At 38.0% G+C, this 26,043-nt stretch overlaps 1 protein-coding gene across 1 annotated transcript in view; it reads right to left on the bottom strand.

Annotated features, from left to right (window-relative positions):
* FRYL (FRY-like) overlaps positions 1-26,043 on the bottom strand; it is a 277,851-nt gene that overhangs the window by 209,994 nt on the left and 41,814 nt on the right. Inside the window, exon 2 of the mRNA XM_011927311.1 lies at positions 15,738-15,917. The gene's annotated coding sequence lies outside the window, so the exon portion shown is untranslated. The remainder of the gene's footprint in view (positions 1-15,737; positions 15,918-26,043) is intronic.

Below are 26,043 nucleotides of genomic sequence, written 5' to 3'. Positions count from 1 at the left end.
GCTTCAACCATTGATAAAACAAAATAATTCAGCGATTTAAAACAAAAAAGACCAAAAATACTTAAGCTAAATTCAAAAGTGAAGGAAACAACTACAGTATTTAGAATCTCTCAATTATATTTGCCAGTAATTCCCACAGATAAAAACATATACTACAATGCATCTTTCCAAACCATGGCTTCAGCATACCATGCTGATTCTCCAAAACAATATTAGTATTTATATTGTGCATTACAAGAATACAATTAGGCCTCTGTATGTGCCCACATGAGTACTTGATAAGGAGTTTTATTATGTACTAGTATTAAATATCCAAATTCTCTTGGTGACTAAATCACATCTTGGTACCAAGTTAGGCACATCATAAGCAATACTTACAGATTAGCAGAGCCACCAAAGTGTTTTATTTTTGCCCAAAGGCATGCAAGCAAGACCAGCAAAATGAAAAAACTATCTCACTGCATGTTTTTTACTATCACAGGGAAATATCACCTGGTTTCTGGGTAGAAAACACTTGACTTTGGTATCAGGCATGAGAGCAAGAGAGCACAGCAAAGAGATTACGTAGCATATCTAGGGATGAAGAACAATGGCTGCTCCCCAGGTTTCAAGTCCAGAGTGGGAGGTGGAGGAGAAGACACATTAAAGATATGTTTTCTAAAATCTTTTCACTTCAATAAAAAAATACATTTAAAAATGTATTTAAAAATTTATGTAATTTTTTTTTTTTTTTTTTTTTTTGTGACAGTCTCGCTCTGTCGTCCAGGCTGCAATGCAATGGCCCAATCTCAACTCACTACAACCTCTGCTTCCCGGGCTCAAGCAATTCTCCTGCCTCAGCCTCCTGAGTAGCTGGGATTACATGCATTCATCACCGCACCCAGCTAATTTTTGTATTTTTAGGAGAGACGGGGTTTCACCATGTTGCCCAGGCTGGTCTTGAACTCCTGACCTTAGGTGATCCACTTGCCTCGGCCTCCCAAAGTGCTGGGATTACAAGCGTGAGCCACTGCGCCCAACCTATAATACATTTTTTAAAGCCCAGTATATATTTACACAATAAAATATGATATGTTTGAAATAATCTGCAATACGCTTTGGTAGTCTCTAACCTAATTACAGGAAAAACAAATGTTATATTCTAGTCATTTCCCACTAAAATTATTTCTTGACTTCACAATTTGTAAATCTGAACTAAAAAAACTGCCCCATGGCCGGACATGATGGCTCACTCCTGTAATCTCAGCACTTTGTGGGGCCCACGCAGGAGGATCACTTGAGCTCAGGAATTTGAGACCAGCCTGGGCAACATAGTGAGACCTCATCTCTAGTAAAAGTAAAAAAAAGTCAGCCGGGCATGGTGATGCTAGCCTGTAGTCCCAGGCTAAGGTGAGAGGATCACTTGAACCTGGGAGATAGTGGCTGCAGTGAGCAGTGACTGTGCCCCTGCACTCTAGCCTGGGCAACACAGTGAGACCCTGTTTCAAAAAAACAAACAAACAAAAAATTGGCCCACATCTCCTGGTTACTGAGCAAAGGAGAAAATGCATAAGAATCACAGAACTACTGTTTAAACATACCCTTAAGAGAAGATAACCTCCAGAGTTTCTTCCTGTTCTAGAGCTCTGTGGCGCTCTAAGAGTTGCTCTGAGACTGTGATCCTCTAAAGGGTACATACATCATTACATCTCCCACAGAAACTAGAAAAGTGGCGTTCAGAAAAATAAGAGTACTAAATAAAAATGTACTAACTTCAACTGATAATGTGCAAACTACGCATATATGTAAAGGTCTCAGTCATTTAAATGTAAGTTTCCCACATATGATTACAGGTAAAAATCAATGATACTAAATATCATTTGAAAATTCATAAGCATTAAGATGTTAAAATATATTTACTGTAAATGTATATATATATTTGTATGTGGGTATAATGTGTGACAAAGCACATAAAACAAATGCCACAGAACAAATATTATTCTAGTTACTTTGTCCATAAATACAATAAACTGCAAAATTATGACATAGGCATGAGCAAAGGCTTCATGATTAAAATGCTAAGAGCAATTGCAACAAAAGCAAAAATTGACAAATGGGATCTAATCAAACTAAAGAGCTTCTCTACAGCAAAAGAAACTTAACATCAGAGTGAACAGGCAACCTACAGAATGGGAGAACATTTTTGCAAGCTACCCATCTGACAAAAATCTAATATCCGGAATCTACAAGGAACTTAAATTTACAAGAAAAAAAATCAAACAACCCCATCAAAAAGTGGGCAAAGGATATAAACAGACACTTCAAAAAGGAAGATATTTATGCACCCAACAAACATATGAAAAATAGCTCAACATCACCGATCTTTAGAGAAATGCAAATCAAAACCACAATGAAATACCATCTCATACCAGTCACAATGGCGATTATCAAAAAGTCAAGACACAATAGATGCTGGTGAGGCTGTGGAGAAATAGGAATGCTTTTACACTGTTGGTGGGAGTGTATACTAGTTAACCATTGTGGAAGATAGGGTGACGATTCCTCAAGGATCTAGAACCAGAAATACCATTTGACCCAGCAATCCCATTACTGGATATATACCCTAAGGAATATAAATCATTCTACTATAAAGATACATGCACATGTATGTTTATTGTGGCACTGTCCACAATAGCAAAGACTTGGAACCAACCCAAATGCCTTTCAATGACAGACTGGATAAAGAAAACATGGTACATATACATCACGGAATACTGTGCACCCACAAAAAAGGATGAGTTCATGTCCTTTGTGGGGACATGGATGAAGCTGGAAGCCATCATCTTCAACACACTAACACAAGAACAGAAAACCAAACATTGCATGTTCTCACTCATAAGTAGGAGTTGAACAATCAGAACATGTGAACATCACACACAGAGGCCAGTTGGGGGATGGGGGGCAAGGAGAGGGAGAACACTAGGACAAATAGCTAATGCATGTGGGGCTTAAAACCTAGATGATGGGGGAATAGGTGCAGGAAACTACCATGGCACACATACACCTATATAACAAACCCACATGTTCTGCATTTGTATCCCAGAACTTAGAAGTATAATAAATATATAATATATGTGTATATATATGTATATATTCAATCAACTCAATCAAATTAAATTACTTTTAGTTTCAATGGTATTATTTTTCTCCTGCCTGCTTAATGATACTATTATTAAGCAAGAAAATAAGAAAAAACAAAAACAAAACATAAGCCTAGTACAAAAGAAAAATAACGATAAGAGATCTATCTATCTATCACTTTCACAAGTCAACCATGATCAACAGCATTCTTAAATCCATCAGGTCTCGGCTCAAATAGTCTCTGCTTTTGTCTTAAAATGAATAATTTTTCTCCAAAAAAAAAAAAAAAGTCAATGACAAGGCTTTTTCCTATATACATTAAATTTCAATAAACTATTATGTGTAATTGAAGCAGAGGTATAAGGGAAGCTACATAAAAGATTTGGAATTTTAAACCACAATAAAACCTTGTATAATAAGGATAATAAGGTCAATCCCTACATTTTTATAAAATACTATAAAATACCATATGATACAGTAAAAGACATTTCTTATAACAGCCTGAAAATTATAATACGACTCTTAGTTTCTTTCCATTTTTACCTAAATTTTACCTAAAATTTCCATTCTTTTGAGGTTTTGACTTATTTGGAAAAAATCTAGAATTTTATCAAAATTAATATAATTTCAGATTTTTAAACAGGGGAAATGTTTACAAACTTTTTTTTATTTCAAAAAATAATGTATTTTTACAGGTGCCAATTTTAAATCTCCAGCTCTAGTTCACATTTCTCACCTTTCTTGGATTTCTCAATGTTAATTATAAACTAACTAAAATGAAGCATACTTTCATTTTTATTTTTTGGGATGGATTCTCACTCTGTCCCCCAGGCTATGCAGTGTCTCAGTTTACTGCAACCTCTGCCTCCTGGGTTCAAGCAATTCTCCTGCCTCAGCCTCCTGAGTAGCTGGGATTACAGGTGCACGCCACCACGCCTGGCTAATTTTGTATTTTTAGTAGAGATGGGGTTTCACCATGTTGGTCATGCTGGTCTCAAACTCCTGACCTCAGGTGATCCACCCGTCTTGGCCTCCCAAAGTGTTGGATTACAGGCATAAGCCACCACGTCTGGCCCTAAAATGAAGCATACTTTTAAAAAGTACTTAGAGAAGTACTTCATAGAGAAGTATTTAAAGAAAAAAATGAAATAGAGAATTTGCATTGGCAAAGAAGAAATAAGAATGGGAATGATGAGGATAGTACAGAATGGGAATAGCATCTCTGGAGGCTTTTCATTAAAGACTTGTTAGTGATCAAGCTGAAGGATATAATTGAACCAATTGATGTTGAGGTATTTCCACAGGCACAGGGAGACCTGCATTTAACATTTACTGGGAATCAACCTAAGGTCCAGGAATCCATACTCAGTGACACTCACACACAACTGCTACCATCAAGGAGTTTACAGACAAGGTGGAAGGGAGACATGGGCAGTGGCATGTCTCAAGGGCTTTGAGAGAAGTTACCTAAATATGTTCAAGCTGCAACCAGGTACAAAGGAGACAGTCATCAACCTGAGTGGAGGAGGGAACAGGAAAGACTTCATCAAAAAAGTGGTGCTCACAGCTCCTGTTACCAGAAGACTGACTATAGCCACAATCTTTATGCAAATGGGTTCTTGCCTCTCTTTGAGAAGCTAGCTAGCTGATGACTTTTAAAACAGCTATATAAGTAACATATTCAGGTGTTAAAAAACAAGATTTTTTTTTCCTGTAAGCCTCCATGCCACAATTTCCCAAAGTGACATGACAGGCTCCAAAGCTGGATGCTATCACACACCCTCTGAGTTACACAACAGCTCTTGGTTCTGTCCAAAAAGTGGTTATCTTGGTATTGCCTCCTCCCCATGTTTGTGAAAGAAAATACTGTGCTGGGTGAGATTTACACTGATTGACAGTTCATCTCGCTCTAGAAATGTATAAAGCATAATAAGCAGTTTATTCAGATCAACATTCTCTGTAGAGAAAATAACACATTTCCAACTCAGTAACAAAACAACATTCCAAATCAGTTTGGTCACTATGGATGACCATATAGAACATGCCACCAAAAAGCTGAATCCTTCACATTCCAGTACATATCCCGTAACTCTGAAAAAACATGCATACAAAAGTCAGTAGGCACCACCCCCATCCCACCCCACAAATAGGCTTTATTCTCCACAGTGGTTTAGTCTAAACAAGGAACAAATATAGGAGGGTAGAATTCAGAATTGGTTCACTGCACCCTAACAAATGGTGCTCTAGAAATCCAAGTTAATTAAATACCCATAATAACAGCAGCAACGACTAATTACTGAGGGCCTACTATGTGTGACCAACTAAGTTAGATGCTTCACATGTTACTTCATTTTAACCCAAACCAGCCCATAATTTCAGTAAATGTTCAACTTTACAGATGTGGAAACTGACAAAGCTAATAAATGAACTGAAAAATACTGTACCTCTGGATTATATTTTAAAGTATAAGCCATTATATGGAGTTATTTGAGATAAAATTCTCAAATTAAAATGCAATTACTTCCAATGGCTGTTTGGAAAATAAAATGCAATTATGATTTCTGTATGTTCTTATATTGATTCTGAACCTCAGAACTGAAAAAGCTAGAGAACTCTCAAAAAGGATAAACATAATTAACACATAATTTGCTTTAAGTATTTCATGAAAAGATAAGAATTTGTCTTATCACAAGTAAAAAAATGGTGGGGGGTGGGGAAGAAATCAGACTGTGACCAACAAATCACAGAGATACTTATTTGAAGACTAAATTCAATTCTCTTCTGTTAATATCTTACTATTTAAAGTTCAATGAACAACTTCATAAAGGAAAGAGACCATCCTTTGTTTCGGCCAAGATTTTTGTATCTTTTATCTAAAATATAGCTTCTCAAAGATGGGTGTTAACAATTGAAACAAGGTGCTAATTGAATCAGTTACACAATTCTGACTCAGCAGTTTCTCTATTATAGGGAAAATCTGACAAAGTAAACAAGGATCAACAGCCCTACCTGTGGTTTAAAATGAAAATTCCCTCAACTCCACATAAATCGTCCTTCTTCTCCTGGATCCCTACATGCCTCTTTTCCTTTTTCCTCCTCTATTTTGAGAGAGTATTTGGCCCCTGGATCAGTTTAGTGGTGTTCAGGGTCATCTGAATTGTATCTTTAGAATATTGTCTATGGATCCAGCTCCCAATCTAGATTTGCTACTCTTCTTAAGAATTTTAACATACATTTAAATCATATTTAGGTTAGATATTAATGCTAACTAGAAGATTTATTAGAGTAAAGCAAAAAGGCAAAAAAAAAATTTAAGTGCTCTAGAAACCTAACACCAGGTATAGTATAATAAAGGAACAGAGTCCGACTGCCTATCGAGCACTGCATGAGGCAGTGAGGGACACGAATGATGAATAAGACACCACCTACCACCTTAAGGAATTTGTGGTGTGGTGTGACTCACCCAGCTAGCTCTGTACTCTCTCAGAAGGAGAGTGTGGTAGAAAGTTCTAATACAGTACAAATGCAGTTATTACAGAAAAATAAAAGATTTTTTTAATATATCAGGCTTCTGAATTAATGCCATGATTATATTTGAAGCTGTAATACTCATGTAGAACTTAAAATGAGAAGGGAAATAAGACACAGGGAGGGCAAAGTAAGACATTCGGTCATTTCTCCCACCTCATCAGGTTTTTTTCACCTTCACTACTAGTTACATAAATCCTATGTGAAATGCGATATTTTACTTCTGACAATTTTATAATTTTAAGCTTTTCATAGACCTGTCAAACCATGAGCTACAATGAATATTTTTGCTTTTATAGATTCTCAGTTTTAAAAACAATAACTTTCAGCTAGACACAGTGGCTCAGGCCTCTAATCCCAGTACTTGGGGCGGCTGAGGTGGGAGGATCAGTTGAGCACAGGAGTTCAAGACCAGCCTGGGCAACATAGTGAGACCCCATCTCTAAAAAAAATTAAAATATTAGCCAGGCGTGGTAGTGTGTGTTTGTAGTCCCAGTTACTTGGGAGGCTGAGGTGGGAGGATTGTTTGAGCCCAGAAGGTCAAGGCTGCAGTGCAGTGAGCTATGATTGCACTACTGCACTTCAGCCTGGGTGACAGAGCAAGACCCTGTCTCAAAAAAGTTAAATTAAAAAAAAAAAAAAACTTTCATCACTCCAAACTAAATGCATTATAATTGAAGCTTATTGTACCAAATAATTTCACTCTTACCTTTAAGTACTTGCCCTAGTTACTGTTTCAAAGTAATTTTTTAAAAAAACTTAAAATCACATTCCAGAAACTAGACTCAAGGTGCTTAATCTTAAGCAAGCTCATTTAAAATTTCCATTAAGATACTTCTACCTTAAAATAATAAAACCGAAATAGTTTTCATTAGTTAACATTATTGCAACACCAAAACTGTTAAATGTGACTTTAGAAAATTGACTTTTAAATGGGCGTAAAAGGTTTAGTTTCTACTGTATTTCAGATAACAAAAATTCAGTATAGGACCAAAATTATTATAACCACCCAACCTTTATATTGCATCAATATGTATTAGGAGACAAAAACAACTACTTAATTCAAGAGGTGATCCAAAGAAACTAAAAGTTAGATTAATATCTGTAAAGTCGTATCTACAACAAATCTGAAAAACCCCATTTCCAATGTAATTTCAGAGAAAAGATTTCATATCAGAACGCAACACAATGTATGTAGTATAGTTACACAATACTAAGCCATAATTACCCAAAGTCACTTAACCTCATTTATAGGAAGAAAAGGAGAGGAAGAAAGAAGGGAGGGAAGGAAAAACTGAGTAAGAGAGAGACAGAAGGAAACCTGTAAGGATTTTTAAAAAGAGAGTACATGAAATCATTTTGCAAGTTGTAGGCAGTAAGTAATAATATTAGTACTCTTCTCTTTACAAAAGAAACACGTTGGCTGGCACTGATCTATTAACAAAATCAAATATGAGAATCCAGTAAACTAATCCTTGTCAATAGGCAGACTATTACATTTACTCTAGACAGATACACACTAAGAAGTCAGCTAAGGGGACAATGAGTTCAAAGGTATCTCAGATAAAAGCAGAGGTGCATTCAAATACCTACACATTCATTATTTTATTGACCATTTTCTGATACCTGGCAATCAAATATTTAATGCCCTAAATATGCCATTACCCCCAGTAAGTCATAAGAACTCTAATATCGCCATATAAACACATTTTTGTCAACTCAATGTAGACAATATAAGCATTTGATGTGCACTGAACTATAAAAGCTGCTTCAAACAGCAAATAACATTTTTCTGTTTCTAAATGAGGTTACTCCCAAAAGTTCTATTCAAAATATTTATAAAATTATACTTGAGACTTCCTTCTTTTATAAGAAATTTGAATGACTGATCCACCACATGGAATGCTCCCTAATCTCATACAATTCAACATATATCTACTGGGTTCCTATCAGTTTTAAAAATAAAAAATAGGCCGGGCATAGTGGCTCACGCCTGTAATCCCAGCACTTTGGGAGGGTGAGGCAGGTGGATCACCTGTGGTCAGGAGTTTGAGACCAGCCTGGCCAACATGGTGAAACCCTGTCTCTACTAGAAATACAAAAATTAACCAAGCATGGTGGCGCATGTCTGTAATCCCAGCTACTCAGGAGGCTAAGGCAACAGAATCGCTTGAACCCGAAAGGCGGAGGTTGCAGTGAGCCAAGATTGCACCACTGCACTCCAGCCTGGGTGACAGGGTGATGTCTCAAATATAAATATATATATATATATAATTTCGTTGCACTCCAAATAAATACATGAATATTTCTCAACATAAACTATAATAAATCTTAGAATTGACATGTCAAAAGAAAATTGAGTATATGTTGAGTTAAAAAAAATTAATCTTGGGATTTAAGAAGGATCAGGGAATAGTGGGGGTTGGTGGGGAATAGAGGTACAGATGTCATGATAGAAGATCGGAGATGAGCTAAGAAAAGAGGCAGAAAAGTACCCATCTTGGCTGCCCAAAGAAAGTTGTCTCAGGAGAGCAGATCTTGAAACCTAAAGAAAATGACAAAAGCTTCAATAACAGGTAGGATCTCATTCTTCCACAATCATAGAACCACCATAAGTTTTTGAGAAAGGAAATGATATGAACAGACTGTTGACTCTAAAAGTTGTCTTCTGAAGCAGACTGGATGGGGAACAGGGACTAAGACAGTATGGGACCAATTTTTTAAAATCTATCCCAGTAGTCAAGAGAGGGAATGAACAAACTCCTGAATTAGAACTGAAAGAATTTTATAACTGAACAAATAGGCATCATCACCTTTCACAATTACTACAACAGTCTGCTAACCAGCTCCCGACTGACTTCTACATGACCCCCTCCAATGGATTACCCCTGCCACAGTCAGAGTGATCTCTTTACAAAGCAATTGGATATCTCAGGCCCCTCCACCCCTTCTCCCTGCATGCCAGCTAAACTGGTCTTTTCATTTCCTAGAAGTCCAACTTCGTTTCTGCCTCAGGATCCTTCTACACACTGTTTCCTATGTCAGGAAACTGCCACACTGACTTTTTTCCACCAAGCTAATCCTAAACGTCCTTCAAATCTTAGCTTAAGTGTCATTTTCTCAAAGAGGCAACTCACAACCTCTCCAATGTAATAATGTGTCCCCACTTTTACATTCTCTCTTGGAATTCTTAACCACATATTTAGACATGGTTTGTGTATTTGTGGAACACCTACTCCCCTCTTAGACTATGCCCTGAGAGCTAGGATTATACTATTTGCCACCTAATTCCCAGCCCGTACTTGAAACCTGATAGGTACTCAACAAATACTTGTTGAATAAATAATAAATAAAGTCAAAAAGGTCACTTCAATTTTTCATCTGGGAAAATGGCAATACCATTACTTGATAAAGGGAACACAGGTTTGTGGATAAAGTCACATTCTATCTAAAGTATGTTGAACTTGAAGAAATAATGAAATAGGTCTCGCATGTACAAGTGGAGTCAAACAATCACTTATCCAGAAGAATAAACGTAACATTAATGAAAAAGAATGAGGAAAAAATGAAGCCAATTGAAAGCAGAATACGGAATACCTCTGTTTAACTGTTAGGAAAAAGAAAACAGAGACAAGCGATTGATATTTCTAATGTGTAAAGAGCTTATAAAATAAAAAATACCAACAAATAGAAAAGGGGGCTAAAGAAATGGACAATTGGAAAAATAAAAAGAAATGCAAATGCCTCTTAGCCATATAAAAAGATATTCAATATCACCCATAAGGAAGGGGAAATTAACACTACAATGAAATTCCATTTGACAAAACCCTCAAAATTTGACAACATATTCTGCTGACAAGGTTATGTATGAAAAAATACGCACTCTCATACATTACTGATGGGAACACAAAGAGATACAATTTCTTATGAGGATAAATCTAACAATATCCAAAAAACACAAGGCCGGGCATGGTAGCTCACGTCTGTAATCCCAACACATTGGGAGGCTGAGGCAGGCAGATCCCTGAGGCCAGGAGTTCCACACCAGACTGGCCAACATGGCAAAACCCTGTCTCTACTAAAAAATACAAAAAATAGGCCAGGTGCAGTGGCTCAGACCTTTAATTCTAGCACTTTGGGAGGCTGAGGTGGGCAGATCACCTGAGGTCAGGAGTTCCAGACCAGCCTGGCCAACATGGCAAAACCCAGTCTCTACTAAAAGTACAAAAATTAGTAGTCTCTACTAAAAGTACAAAAAAAAAAAAAAAAAGTATGGTGGCAGGTGCCTGTAATCCCAGCTACTCAGGAGGCTGAGGCAGAAGAATCGCTTGAACCCGGGAGGCGGAGCTTGCAGTGAGCCAAGATTGAGCCACTATACTCCAGCCTGGGCGACAAGAGCGAGACTCCATTTCAAAAAAAAAAAAAAAAAAAAAAATTAGCCAGGCATGGTAGTGCACACCTGTCATCCCAGCTACTCGGGTGGCTGAGGCACAAGAATTGCTTGAACCTGGGAGGTGGAAATTGCAGTGAGCTGAGATCATGCCACCGCACTCCAGCCTGGGTGACAGTGAGACTGTCTTAAAACAAACAAACAAACACTGCATACTCATTTACCCTTTGGCCCAGCAATTCCACTTCTAAGAACTTGTCCCAAACATACAATGGCAAGATATAAAAAGATTTGTATATCCGCAAGGTTATGCATTTATATTATACCATTTATATTAGCAAAAGATTATAAGCAATCCAAGTTCCCATCAATTGGGAACTGGTTAAATAAACTATGGCACATTCACCCAATGGGTTATTATATAGCTATAAAAAGATTAGGAGTGATTCCCAGAATATATCAAGTAAAAAAAATATATATAGTATCCTATCATTTATATAAGGAGAAATATGAATATGTAGCTTGCTTATATTTTTCTCAAAAAAAAAAAGTTTCTAGAATATGATTACTTACATGGAGGAGAAAACAGAATTTGACTTTGGAACCATAAAACTATTATACATGATTATAAAACAAAATTACATTTTAGAACAGTTATTAAATATGAAAGATAATGAACTTAATTATATATTCAGTTGGTGGCATAACTATACAGAGAACAATTATTAAGACTAACTTAAACAGTACGGTAGCGCTGAGAGCAGACCCTATGATCATACTTTCTGGTATTCATACCTGTAAGTATTCACTATTCACCCCCCCCTTTTTTTTTTTTTTACACAGTGTCACTCTGTCACCCAGGCTGGAAAGCAGTGGTGTGATCTCAGCTCCCTGCAACCTCTACCTCCTGGGTTCAAGCGATTCTCCTGCCTCAGCTTCCTGAGTAGCTGGAACTACAGGCACCCGCCACCACTCCTGGCTAATTTTTGTATTTTTAGTAGAGACAGGGTTTCACCATGTTGGACAGGCTGGTCTCAAACTCCTGACCTCAGGGGACCTGCCTCAATCTCCCAAACTGCTGGAATTACAGGCATGAGCCACTGCGCCTGGCCTCACCTCCCTTTTAGTGTAGACTGAATTGAAAGACTTGATTCTAGGAATAGAATTCAACTGAATACCTTGTTCCTAGCATCATTATTCGCAACAGCCAAAATGTGGAAAGAACTCAACTATCAGTGGATGGATGGATAAACAAAATGTGGCATGTAAATACAACGGAATATTATCAGTCTTAAAAAAGAATGAAATTCTGACACATACTATAACATGAATGACCTTGAAGACATTATCCTGGGTGAAAAAAGCCAGTCACAAAAGGATAAATACTATAACTGCATGATTTCACTTACGAGGTACCTAGAGGGGCCAAACTCTTGGGAAAGTAGAATGGTGGCTGTCAGGGGCTGGGCAAAGAAGACAATGGGGAGTTATTTAATGGGTATAGAGTTTCATTTTGTGAAGATGAGAAAGTTCTGGGGATAAATGATGGTGATAATTGCACAACAATGTAAATGTATGTAATGCCACTGAATTGTACACTTAAAATAGATAAAATGTTCAGTTTACAGTATGCACACTTTAGCACAATAATTTTTTTAAAAGGATGCCGCAGGTGTGATGGGCTCTCACTCTAACAATAAGTTACAGAAAGAGCATGGTTTTCCATCTGGATGCCCTCTCTCCCTTGCTCTGAACTAACAACCAGCTGCCCATGTTGTTAGCTGCCCTATGGAAGCGTCAAGGAATTGGCCTCTGGCCAACAGCCAGAAAGGACCTGAGACCTGTCAATAATCACATGAGTGAGCTTGAAAGCACCCCAGAAGGCTGTTCCTTTGTGCCTCTTTTACTTGAGTCGTGGGATGAATGTAGCCCCAGAAGATACTTGGATTGCTGCTTTATGAAGGACTCTGAGCCAAAAGCACCCAGTTAAGCTGCACCCCAAAGAAACTGACTCACAGCAACTGTGAGATAATAATGTCACTGTGTTAAGCCACTAAGTTTCAGGGTAGTTTGTTATACAGTAATAGATAATAATATATACAGTAATTTGACTAAACATTGCTGAGAGAATGTGCTGCTAAGTCCAAAACAATATTGCAAATTCTTTTTCATTTTTAAATTATTTTTATTCCCTTCATGATTTTTTATAATATGAAAATACAGAAGTGCAAATTATATTTCTGAGTATATACCCAAGGAAAAAAAAGTACACAGATATGCCCAAAGATATGTACAATAGTGTTCATAGCAACTTTATCATTATTTTTTTAAAGGGTCTTAAGGATACATACTGAAATACTTATAAATAAGACACATGATGTCTAGAAGTTGCTTTAAAATAACACAGGAGTGGGAGAAAAGTTGGTGGGGTATAGATAAACAATGTGGGTATGACTTGATAATTACTGAATCTGGGTCTGAATACAAAGCGATTGGTTATACCAGTCCGTTTATTTCTGCATATGTTTCTCATTTTCCATAATAAAAATTGTAAATAAATAAGACAAAACATTTCTTTTACAGACACAAGAAAAAAAAAATCCTGAAATAAAAAGAAGATCCTCTTTCCAGGACCTTAGAAAAGAAACTGTTCCGGGTAATAATGAGGTCTAAGGCAAGAAGGGATTGAAGTGAGAAGTAAGAGAACTTTGAGGCTCCAGTCCTGGTAAACGAATGCTGGCCTTAACTACCTGCCAAAGAATCACAACCTTCTCCCAAATTTGTTTCAAAAAGTATCTTTATTTCTATTTTTTTTTTTTTGAGATCGAGTCTCACTCTGTCACCCAGGCTGGAGTGCGGTGGTACAATTTCGGTTCACTGCAATTTCCACCTCCTAGGCTCAAGCAATTCTCCTGCCTTACCCTCCCCAGTAGCTGGGACTACAGGCACGTGACACCACACCTGGCTAATTTTTTGCATTTTTAGTAGAGAGGGGGTTTCACCATGTTAGCCAAGATGATCTTGATTTCCTGACCTCGTGATCAGCCTGCCTCGGCCTCCCAAAGTGCTGGGATTACAGGCATGAGCCACCACGCCCGGCCTGTATTTCTTTTTAAGAGACAGGGTCTTGCTCTATCACCCTGGCTGGAATGCAATCATAGCTTACTGCAACCTCAACCTCTTGAGGTGGGCTCAAGCAATCCTCCCACCTTAGCCTCCCAAGTATCTGGGACTAAAGGTGTGTAACAATCACACCTGGTTGATTTTTAAATTTTCTGTAGAGATGGGGTCTTGCTATGTTGCCCAGGCTGGTCTCAAACTCCTGGCCTCAGGTCATGATCCCACCTGGGCCTCCCAAAGCACTGGGAACACAGGCATGAGCCATCACACTTAGATTCAAAAGGTATCTGTGTTTTTATAAAGGGTCCTAGAATTAGAATCACTGATCTAAGATGTAGTAACCCTGGAAAAATGCTAACGTGAAAATAATGGATGCTAGACACGTTAAGGAAGCATAATGAGAGCCACTAATATGATATAGGAGTGGACAGAAAGAGTGTGTCTGAGTGAAATGAAGGAAAGTCCTTGAGGTCAGTAGGAGAAAAGGATAAAAATGGGCAAAGAAAGAGAATGAAAGACACCAACTTCAAAACAGAAAGATTAACTGAAAAGTATTCTGACAGTGGAGACCTTATTCTTGCCCCACAACTCAGCAAAAATAGACCTAAAGTGTCTCTATCAGATAGGTTAGGGATGAAAGCATAACCTCCAAAAAAACCAAAAATCTATCAATTTGTTCATTATAGTTTATAAAGTGTTGGGATTATGAAAGCACCAAAAATCCTTACAAATCATTTAGTCTAATTCACTCAATTCAGACGAGAAAACTGGGTCTACCAAGGATAATTAACTGGCATTCAAGAAAACTATGCAATTAATGATTAGAACTAGAGCTAAAATGTACCCCAATTTTCACTCTATCTACCTGCCTTTCATCTTTATCTAATATCACAGTTTCCATTTGATAACTTACTTCTTTATTATGCTAAATGTCATTATATATTTTCATTCTTAAACAGTAAGCATTGGTTGACTGGCTCAAAATGAGTCTATTTCAATCATTTTCTTTTAAAAGTCTCCCATTTCTGCTCAATTTTACTCTCCCCTCACCAACCCTATGTGTTCTGAGTAAATCTCAGAGTTGTCTAGAAAACTTGTTGGCTAACTGACACCTATGCTTCCAAAAAAAAGTCAGAATATGAAAAGGCACACACAGTGCTATGCTATAAAAAGAAGAGCTGGCATTGCACACCTCTCTTATCATCTCCATGAATGTATACATAATTTACAATTGCCAGGAAGTAGGAGGATATTCTTCAACAAATGGGCTCAAAATCCCTAAATAGGTAAGACAGTAACAAGATCAATTATCTCAGCCTTACAATAAGGGACTACAGAGTACAAATAAGGCACATAAAGTGCACAGCCATAAAGTTGTTCACATGTGTTTATATTCTTTACAAACATGCATGTTCTGTGCACAGAATGTAATATGTAAAAAATGTTTTCAGGTCTCAAAAAATCTGATGGTTTTGCTACTTTTATATTGGATTTAGAGAAAATACAAAAAGTGCAGGTATTAATTCATATATAAAAAAGGACAGAAGGCCTAGAAAAGAGGAACTATACATGTCCTTACCACTTAGAAATGGTTGTTGAGGCACAGAGTTTGTAGAAAAGACACCAAGTTTGGAAAGCATCCATCTAGAAGCTTTTTCGATCTGGAGCTTGTACTTTACAGGCACTCAAGTGGGCACACTGGTACAAAGCGGTAGTGAGTGAGTCACCGTGTGTGAAATAGAATATGGAATGTTCTAGGCTGGAAGATTAAAAAATAGGAAATATGGTTGGTTATTAGTAACAGCCATGCTTACAACATGTTAACATTTTAGCAGCTTCCATATATCACTAATCAAAAGTCTGCAAGTTCCTCAAAGGTTAAACATGACCCAGCAATTCCACACTCAGGTATATATCCCAGAGAAATGAAAACATACCCACACAAAAATATGCATACAAATGTTCATAGTAGCATTATTTGTAATGGTCAAAAAGCAGAAACAACCTAAATGTCATCAATTGATGAATGGATAAATAAAATGTTGTATATCCACAATGGAATATTACCCTGCCATGAAAAGGAATAAAGTACTGACACATACTACGACATGGATGAATCTTAAAAAGATTATGCTAACTGAAAGAAGCCACTCACAAAAGGCCACATATTATATGATTCCATTTATATGAAATGTCCATAATAGACAAATCTAACAAAGAGGAAACAGGTAAGTGGTTGCCTAGGGCCAGGAGACAAAAGATAGGTGTGACTATTAATGGGTAGAGGGTTTCTTTCAGAGGGTGATGAAAATGTTCTAAAAGTCTATTATAGTAATGGTCGCACAATTCTATGAATATAAAAAAGGCTCTAATTGTACACTTTATTTATTTGAAAACAGGTTTGACTCTGTCACCTAGGCTGGAGTGCAATGGTGCAATTATAGCTCGCTGTAGCCTCAAACTCCTGTGTTCAAGCAATCCTCCTGCCTCAGCCTCCAGAGTACCTAGAAGTACAGGAGCATGCCACCATGTCTGACTAGTTTTTTAATTTTTTGTAGAGATGGGGTCTTGCTGTGTTGCCCAGACCAGTCTCTATTTCCTGGCCTCAAGTGTTCCTCCTCCCTCACCTTCCAAAGTACTGGGATTTCAGGCATGAGCTACCATGCACAGCCTTAAATTGCACACTTTAAATTGGTGACTTGCACAGCATGTGAATTATATCTCAATAAAGCTGCTACTTTTAAACAACTACAGTCTATAACTTCCTAACTACTAACCAATATCTGACATATTATTCTATTTCACCTTATAACTCCATATAATGAGAAAAGCATTGAATTCAGTGATAAAACCAGATTATTGGCAATCCTAAAACCATAGTCAAGCAACAAGTTCGGAGCTTCAATTTCCTTGTAGGGGAAAGGGGAGTCCTCTTTGGTACACCACCTCATTTTTCTCCCAGTAACACAGTAGCATCCTAGAGTAAATTGTGTTTATTCTAAAATCAGCTTATGTCTGTTGTATTTACTATAATTACATAGTTTAGTTGCATATTACATCAAAAATGAGTGCAAAAATAAAATGTTTTGTCGCTAAACATTAGGTTGTGTAATTTAATTAAGGGAAGCCACTTTAAAAACATTTTAAAGAAAATGTCTTGGCTATGCATCACAAGACTGGTGAAATATAAGCATTCACACACTTACAAAATATTTAAGGTATGTATCTTTCTTTCTCATTTTAAACAAATATTCTATTCAGCCAACCCAACTGCAGGTATATTATATAGCCAATATTGTTTAAGAGAGCTTCTACTCTATACGTTATTTGTATAAAAGACGAACATAAGTACACTACTATTATTCCACGTCACACTCTAAAGTGTGAAAATTGACCCTATTAAATTTGAATTCTCTCTTACAGAGGTTGAAACTTGTCTACTCTTCAAGTCTCCAGGCCCACTACAGTCCCATACTCTCTACAGATATCTTCATCTGCTAAACTGAAAAAGGTTGCCCAACGTCAACCCTTCAAATTCAAGACTGCTGAAGTCAGTCCCTCCTTCTTGTGCTCATAGGCTCTATGTGTGAAGGCATTTTTTTTTCAAATATCTCTCAGAATCCTCCCTTTTCAAAGCTAATCCTACATCTGACCTACATATTCAGGTGATCATTATGCTCCCCCAACACACAAAAAAAGTGTTACTTACACTCATGCTCCATAGACTCCTCCCTTCCACTTCACTTCCACTTACATTCATACTTCTCCCTTCTCACCTCTCAACTTACTCAACTACCAGCCATTTGCACTCTGAACCCAACTACTTCCTAATGACTGCAAAAGAATTCCAAGTGGTCACTCTAACCGATCTTTGGCCTCCCCTCTCTCACTACTCCAATGCACCTCAGATATTGCTTCCTAGCGCATAACTCTGATTACCCCAGGCTTGGTAATTCAATGGTGTTTCCCAATGCCTACAGAAAATTGTTCAGGAATTCATTAACCTCATCAAGATTCTAATGGAAGAGACTAAATTGCCAGCCCATCTCCCGAATGTTATCCAGACTTCAGTCAGGCTGAACTCTTTGCTCTGTGTAAATATATACCCCATGCCTTCCTACACACAGATCACACAGATCTAACACATGTTTTATTCCATCTAGAATGCCCTCCCTTCGTTTCCATGTATTGAAATTCCTCTAAAATCATTTTTAAAGTAGAAAGTCACTCAGCACTCAGAGCCTCAGATTTCTCAACTACAAAATGAGAATAACACCTTCAAGGCTGCTATATAAAGATGACAAACCATTATTAGTATCAAGTATTGTTAAGCATAAACTTAGAATAATTGCTGGTAGATAATATCAACAAATGTTATTACTCTTGTTCACTAAAGACAATTAAGTGCCCAATAAATATACTATAAATTGACAAAACAAAACAACAGAAATATCTTTTCCAGCCACACTATGCTCTTTGCTCACCAATCAACAGTTTAGGGTTTGACACCTGTGGAAGTTAAGATGATAAAAATTCCTAACAACATTTTCATTTTTTGGAACTCTCACATAGATTCATGATGCAAAAACAACCACCCTCTATTTCATGATTTTGTCAGGAACAACTTGATTCACTGATATCTACCAAAATGGGAAGAGTGGAGCAAGGTAATAATTTTATCACTTACTTTTTTAAAAATTGCACTAAAGGCCGGGTGTGGTGGCTCACGCCTGTAATCCCAACCCAGGAGGCCAAGGTGGGCAGATCATGAGGTCAGGAGATTGAGACCATCCTGGCCAACATGGTGAAACCCCATCCCTACTAAAAATACAAAAATTAGCTGGGTGTGGTGGTGTGTACCTGTAATCCCAGCTACTCAGGAGGCTGAGGCAGGAGAATTGCTTGAACCCAGGAGGCGGAGATTGGAGTGAGCTGAGATTGCGTCACTGCACTCCAGCCTGGTGACAAAGCGAGACTCTGTCTTAAAAAAGAAAACAAGAAGCAGTAAAACACATATAATTTACCATCTTAACCATTTTAAAATGTACATTAAGGCTGGGCACGGTGGCTCACACCTGTAATCCCAGCACTTTGGGAGGCCGAGGCAGGGAGATCAGGAGGTCAGAAGTTCAAGACCAGCCCGGCCAACATAACAAAACCCCGTCTCGACTAAAAATACAAAAAATTAGACAGGTGTGGTGGCACACACCTGTATTCCCAGCTACTCAGGGAGTAGCTGAGGCAGGAGAACTGCTTGAACCTGGGAGGTGGAGGTTGTAGTAAGCCGAGATCACGCCACTTCACTCCAGGCCTGGGCAACAGAGCAAGACTTCATCTCAAAAAATAAAATAAATAAATAAATAAAATGAAAATGAAAAAAGTATACATTAAATACATTCACACTGTTGGGCAATCATAACCACCATCCATCTCCAGAACTCTTTTCATCTTACAAAAGTGCAACTCTATACCCATTACGGTCAACCCCATTCTCTCTGTCACAGTCTGACAGTCACCATTCTACCTTCTGTCTCTATCGGCCTGACTAAGTAAAATCATACAATGTTTGTTCTTTTGTAACTGGCTTATTTCACTAAGTGTGATGTCCTCAAGAGTCATCTATGTTGTTATTTACTGTTTCCGTAAGAACTCCAAATTCACACAGGGACATAGTTTAAACATACTCTAACTAAGGTAGATTCTATGGCACTACACTACAGATTTGGAAGATTCAAATTACAGAAAGAAAGGGAAAGGGAAAATATCATGTACTTGATAATTAGGTATGTTGCCAGTTACTCTGCTAGGTGCATTTCACACAGAACTTAATTAAGTCCAAACTACTCTAAGGAGGTAGATGATTATCATTCCGAACTGACAAATGAGAAAAAGGTTCAGAAGAACACACAATAGCAAGCAGGCCTCCCATGTCACTATCCTATTTCCATTTTGTTTTCATTGTAGAACTCATCACTAACATATGCTCGGTTTTATATACTTATTTAATTCCTTATTGGCTTTCTCCCTAACTAGAACGTAAGCACCTATGGCCACTGTATCCTCTAACCAGCTCAGAATCAGAGAGGTAGAGACTGGAGGGGCAGGAATGGGGAAATACAAAACAAGTAATGTCATAAGGGAAATGTGCCACACATGCACACTATATGCAGATTTTTTTTTTTTTTTTTTATTAATGGTTGAGACTGGCTGGATATGGTGGCTCACACCTGTAATCCCAGTACTTTGGGAGGCCAAAGCAGGAGGATCACTTGAGCCCAAGAGTTTGAGACCAGCTTGGCAACACAGGAAGACCCCATCTCTATAAGAAATAAAATAAATTAAAAAAAAAAAGGTTGAGGTCATTATACTAGTGGAAGGGTCACATTTTTACAACAAAATTGTGTCTATGATATACACAGCTTAAAACTTGAACATCTTATCATCTCTAGCTGTTCTAAGATTCTTGCCTCCATATGTACACTTGAGACAGAGTGTCACTCTGTCACCCAGGCTAGAGTGCTGTGGCATGATCACAGCTCACTGCAACTCCTGCCTCCCTAGTTCAAGCAATTCTCCATCTCAGCCTCTCGAGTAGCTCGGATTACAAGCACCCGCCACCACACCCGGCTAATTTATGTGTTTTAGTAGAGATGAGGTTTTACCATGTTGGCCAGGCTGGACTTGAACTCCTGACCTCAGGTGATCCACCCACCTCAGCCTCCCAAAATGCTGGGATTACAGGTGTGAGCCACTACACCCAGCCCACATGTACGTTTCTTAGATGCTCAGAAATGGGGAGGCTTTTTTATGGCCAAAGATCCATTTTGATGGGTTTTTGTTCTGGTTTTTGGAGTGGGAAGTTGGGTAAAGGGTAGAAGATAAAATTCCTTGATCTCCAGTGAGCCCAGATTCTATTATTATATCCTTGTCTTCTAAGAATTTTTGTTTTTCATCAAACTTTACCCAAGGAATTGTTCTCTGCCTTCTGGCTAAGATCAAGAGGAGTGCCCCTGAGGACTTTACTACTAAGCATGAATTAACAATGGGAAGCAGATAGTCTATTTACACCGTAAATATATGCTCACTACAATAGTAACTATATTTACCAAAATACAGACTTCCTTCCTCTACTTCAGAATAAAAGTGAATATTCCCACTACCATGCATTGCTACATTTTCTCTGTTAACATTTGTTAAAACGTTTTATTAAAACCCAAGAAATTAATGACTGAATACATACTACTTTCTCAAGTTATATTTTTCCACAATTTATACTAATAGCAACGACCTCTACAATTAGAGAAATGTGAAATGTTATGATGAGAAATCAGGATTTCTAAGGTCTTTCACTGAATAAATCCTCACTTGTAACATGTCTACATTTCCCATTAACTTATTGTTTTCATAATTTCTTCTGATCACAGTACAAAAAATGTTAGTCATAAAAGGAGTACTGTGTTCACAAAATAATGTTATCTTCACTGATGTAACAAAAAGTCAGTGGTTTCCTTTATGTGGTAAACAATGGGCCTTGGGAAGCACATTCCCTGTTAAATGTCTTTTACATTTTTTATACACAATTGGTTCAACTTCCTAATAATCACCATTTACCAGAAATGTGAAAGAAAAAAATCATCATGATACACAATACGACTAAGCAAGCCAAAAGGAGAAAAATAAAAGAAAATTATAATGGCTCACTGAGGACAGTGGAGTAGAAAATACTTCCAGCTTACACCAATTATCACTTAATATTACCTGTTTAAACTGAGAATATCAGTTTCAAGGTGACAAAAATCTCACATCTTTTCTCTCCTCCTAAGAGATCATGCCATCAGCAAACTCAAATATCCTCCTGGACATCTAAAGGACCTCAAACCTAACTGGTTGTTTTTGTTTTGCTTTGTTTTTGAGACAGGATCTTGCTTTGTCGCCCAGGCTGGAGTGCAGTGGTGTGATCACAGCTCACTGCAGCCTGGATCTCCTGGGCTCAAGCGATCCTCCCACCTTAGCCTCCTGAGTAGCTGCAACTAAAGGCATATGGCACCATGCCTGGCTAATTTTTGTATTTTTAGTAGAGTCAGAGTCTCACCATGTTGCCCAGGCTGGTCTCGAACACCTGGCCTCAAGCAATCCACCCAGCTCAGCCTCCCAGAGTGCTGGGATTACAGTCATGAGCCACTGTTCCCAGCCTTAACTCTTAATATACCAAAATCTTTGCCTGCTCCCAGCCTTGCTCCTTACTAAACTCCTTACTAAATAATGCCATCCTTATTTTAGTTGCTAATGCCAAAAACCTAACAGTCACATGTATTTCCTTTCTTTCCTTCACACCCCCACATCTAATCCAACAAGTTCTGTCAACCCTATTTTCAAAATACCCCATATCCTAACTCAGACCACTTCTCTCCAAATCCACTGCTGCCACTCTAGACAGAACCACCATTATCTCTGCCCAAACAATTTAAGGAGACTCTTAGCTGATGATACTCCTGCATCTCCTCATTTCCCATTTCTCCACATAGTAACCAGAATGATCTTTTAAAAATATAAATAGCCAGGCATGGTAGCTCACACCTGTAATCGCAATACTTTAGGAGGCCAAGGCAGGAGGATTGTTTGAGCCTAGGAGTTTGAGACCAGCCCAGGCATAATAGCAAGACCCCAACTCTACAAATAATAATAATAATAATAACAACAAAAATTAGGTGGGCGTGATGGCACACACCTGTAATCCCAACTACTTGGGAGGTTGAAACAGGAGGGCTGCTTGAGCCCAGGAGGTCAAGACTTTAGTGAGCCATGATCCTGCCACTGTAATCCAGCCTGGGAGACAGAGCAAGACCCCATCTCAAAACATAAATTGAAATTAAAATTAAAATTTAAAAATAAATAGAATATAAATGTATTCACTCCACCAATGCTCAAAGTCCTCCACTAGTTTTACATAAAATACAGGGGGAAAAAGTCCATGGTCAAATATCTCTGACTTTTCCTTTCCCCTATTCCAGCCACACTAGTTTATTTCCACATTGGGCCTGTGCAATTGCTAACCCTCCTGCCTGGAAAGCTTTTCCCCTGGGCATGGCTGCTCCCTCCCTTCATTCAAATCATTGCAAATACTACCCCCCAAAGAGGACTTCCCACATACCCTATCTAAAACAACGGACACCATCAGTCTCTAAGCAAACTTAATTTCTCATCATAGAGTTTATCATCCATTATTTGTTTACAGTTTTGTCTACCTAACTAAAAAACAAGCTCCAGGAGTTGCAGGGGGAAGCTGTCTTGTGGATATTTATAATCCCCAACATCATCTCCTGGGTCACAGGAACTCAATAAACATTTGTTGATTAAACAAATGATGCCCATGATAACAAATGACATGCATCAAAGAAAAACACCAATATGCATACTTTCAGTTTATTCAATAAAATGCGCATTAACAACTTCATAAATTTCCATCATGCTGCCTTTAGAGGACCTTAGAGTAGTGTAGAATAATAGGGAAAGGGAGGGAAACTTGTTGCCTTCAGCACATAAATCCAATATATTTGAATATCTTATTTTTTACATCCATGTTGAGATGGAACCTAATGTCTCAAAAAAATAATGGATTTGAAACTGTTTTTATTCCTGTTAAATACTGGAATCAAACTTTATCCAAACAAGCTTAAAAGTAGAAGCAATATTCAGATGAAAACCTAAGAATACACATTTGACTTAGCTCCCTTTTCCATTATCCCTCAAGATGATTATATCAATATGAAAGAAAAAATTCAAGCATCATTAGAAATTAGAAAGGAGTCTCACCCCTCACCTGAAACGTTTGAATTTTCACAAAGGTATTTTGAGATAAGAGAAAACAGAATCAATCTGCCCTTACATCAGCCACATCTGCTGTGCTCCACTCCAAGAGCCTGCCTGCCAGTCTACTCCACAAAGGTGAGGCACAGAAGAAAATGGCCCACACTTAATCGCTCCCCTCTATCAAATTCTCTGCATTAAATACCGACTGCAATCTTCAACAGACTCCATCTAGCCTCCAAGAGAAAGAGAGAATACAATCTCGTGTCAAGCTGTAATACAGCCTGTGCTGTTTATCAACACTAAACAAAGTGTACAGCCTTACCCCCGTATCCGGGTTTCACTTTTCAAGGTTTCAGTTAACCTCAGTCTGAAAACATTAAATGGAAAATTTCAGAAATAAACAATTTAAAAGTTTTAAATAGCACATCATTCTTAGTAGCATGATGAAATGTCACGCTGTCCTGCTCCATCCTGCCCGCCCAGGACATGAATTATCCCTTTGTCCAGTGTGTCCACATCCACACTGTCTATGCTACCCACCCATTAGTCACTTAGAAGCAGTCTCAGTTATCAGATCCACTGTCACAGTATCACAGTGCTTGTGTTCAAGTAACCTTTATTTTACTTAACAATTGTCCCAAAGCACAAGAGTAGTGATGCTGGCATATTGTTATAATTGTTTTATTTTATTAATTATTGTTGTTAATCTCTTACTGCACCTAATTTAGGAATTAAACTTTATCAGAGGTATGTATATATGGGAAAAAATGTGGTATATATAGGATCTGGCACTATCTGAGGTTTCAGGCTTCCACTGGGGTCTTGGAACACATCCACTGAGGATAAGGGGAAACTACTATATAGGAAAGAAAAAATCACCAATTTTACGACATGAATTGTCAAAGACATAAGACTGATGAAATTCTCAGAATTTCAGAGATAATGACCTTGAAATTCTTAACAAAGATGTAAAAGGCAAAACTACTTGCTTTTCTAAGATAGAAGTTCTTTTTGTGGCGGTAGGTGGTGAGGTGGTCAGGCTTACCAAAACAGCACCTGCAATCAGGGTTAGAGATGATAGGACACTTTCAAGAAAACACAAAGCAAGTAATCAGAAAAATCAAGATACAGAGGCCATTAACAACACTATCCATTTTCCCCTCTCCTTCTGGGCTCAATGAAGAATTTTACTTTCTTTTTCCCTCTTGAAGTTAGACACAGTCATGTGACTTTTGTTGGGCAATGAAATGTGAGTAGAAGTGATCTATAAACTTGCACAGATGCGGCTGGGCGTGGTGGCTCATGCCTGTAATCCCAGCACTTTGGGAGGCAGAGGTGGGTGGATCACTTGAGGTCAGGAGTTTGAGACTAGCCTGGCCAACATGGTGAAACCCTGTCTCTACTAAAAACACAAAAATTAGCCAGGCATGGTGGCGTGTGCCTGTAATCCCAGCTACTAGGGAGGCTGAGGCATGAGAATCGCTTGAACCCACGAGGCAGAGGTTGCAGTGAGCTGAGATCATGCCACTACACTCCAGTCTGGGTGACATAGCAAGAATCCATCTCCAAAAACAAACAAACAAAAAACTTCCACAGATGCATTTAATTGTTTGGCTCTGAACCTCTCTCTACTGCCGTCTCAGTAATCGATGACTCCTTTTTTCATACAGAAGTGCAATGTGTGCCTTTACAGGAAAGACAGCTTTCCCTGAAAGGTACAAACTTGATATACGTGAGAAATAATAATCTTTGTGTTTTAAGCGACTGATAATTGGACGATTATTTTCTTACTGTAGCATAAGCTAACCTACCTTGACTAATATGTCAGCTATTTGAAAATTCCAATAAAATTATCAAAATTCAGCAAATCAAGAAAATCTGACAGGGGCTAGTAGTTTGAGAGATGGACAGAAAAACATATAACTATGATATCAATAATGAGAAATGGATTATAACTACAGAAACAAAGGTTTCTTAGTGGAATGTGCCTTTGGAATCAGTAATCTCATCTCAATGTTTAAAAATTACCATATGACCCAGCCATCCCACTGCTGGGTATATACCCAAAGGATTAT

Source organism: Colobus angolensis, unplaced genomic scaffold (assembly GCF_000951035.1).
Source record: "Colobus angolensis palliatus isolate OR3802 unplaced genomic scaffold, Cang.pa_1.0 Scaffold71, whole genome shotgun sequence".
In the NCBI taxonomy this organism is placed as follows: domain Eukaryota; kingdom Metazoa; phylum Chordata; class Mammalia; order Primates; family Cercopithecidae; genus Colobus; species Colobus angolensis.
This window is presented reverse-complemented; position numbering and strand designations above follow the sequence as displayed.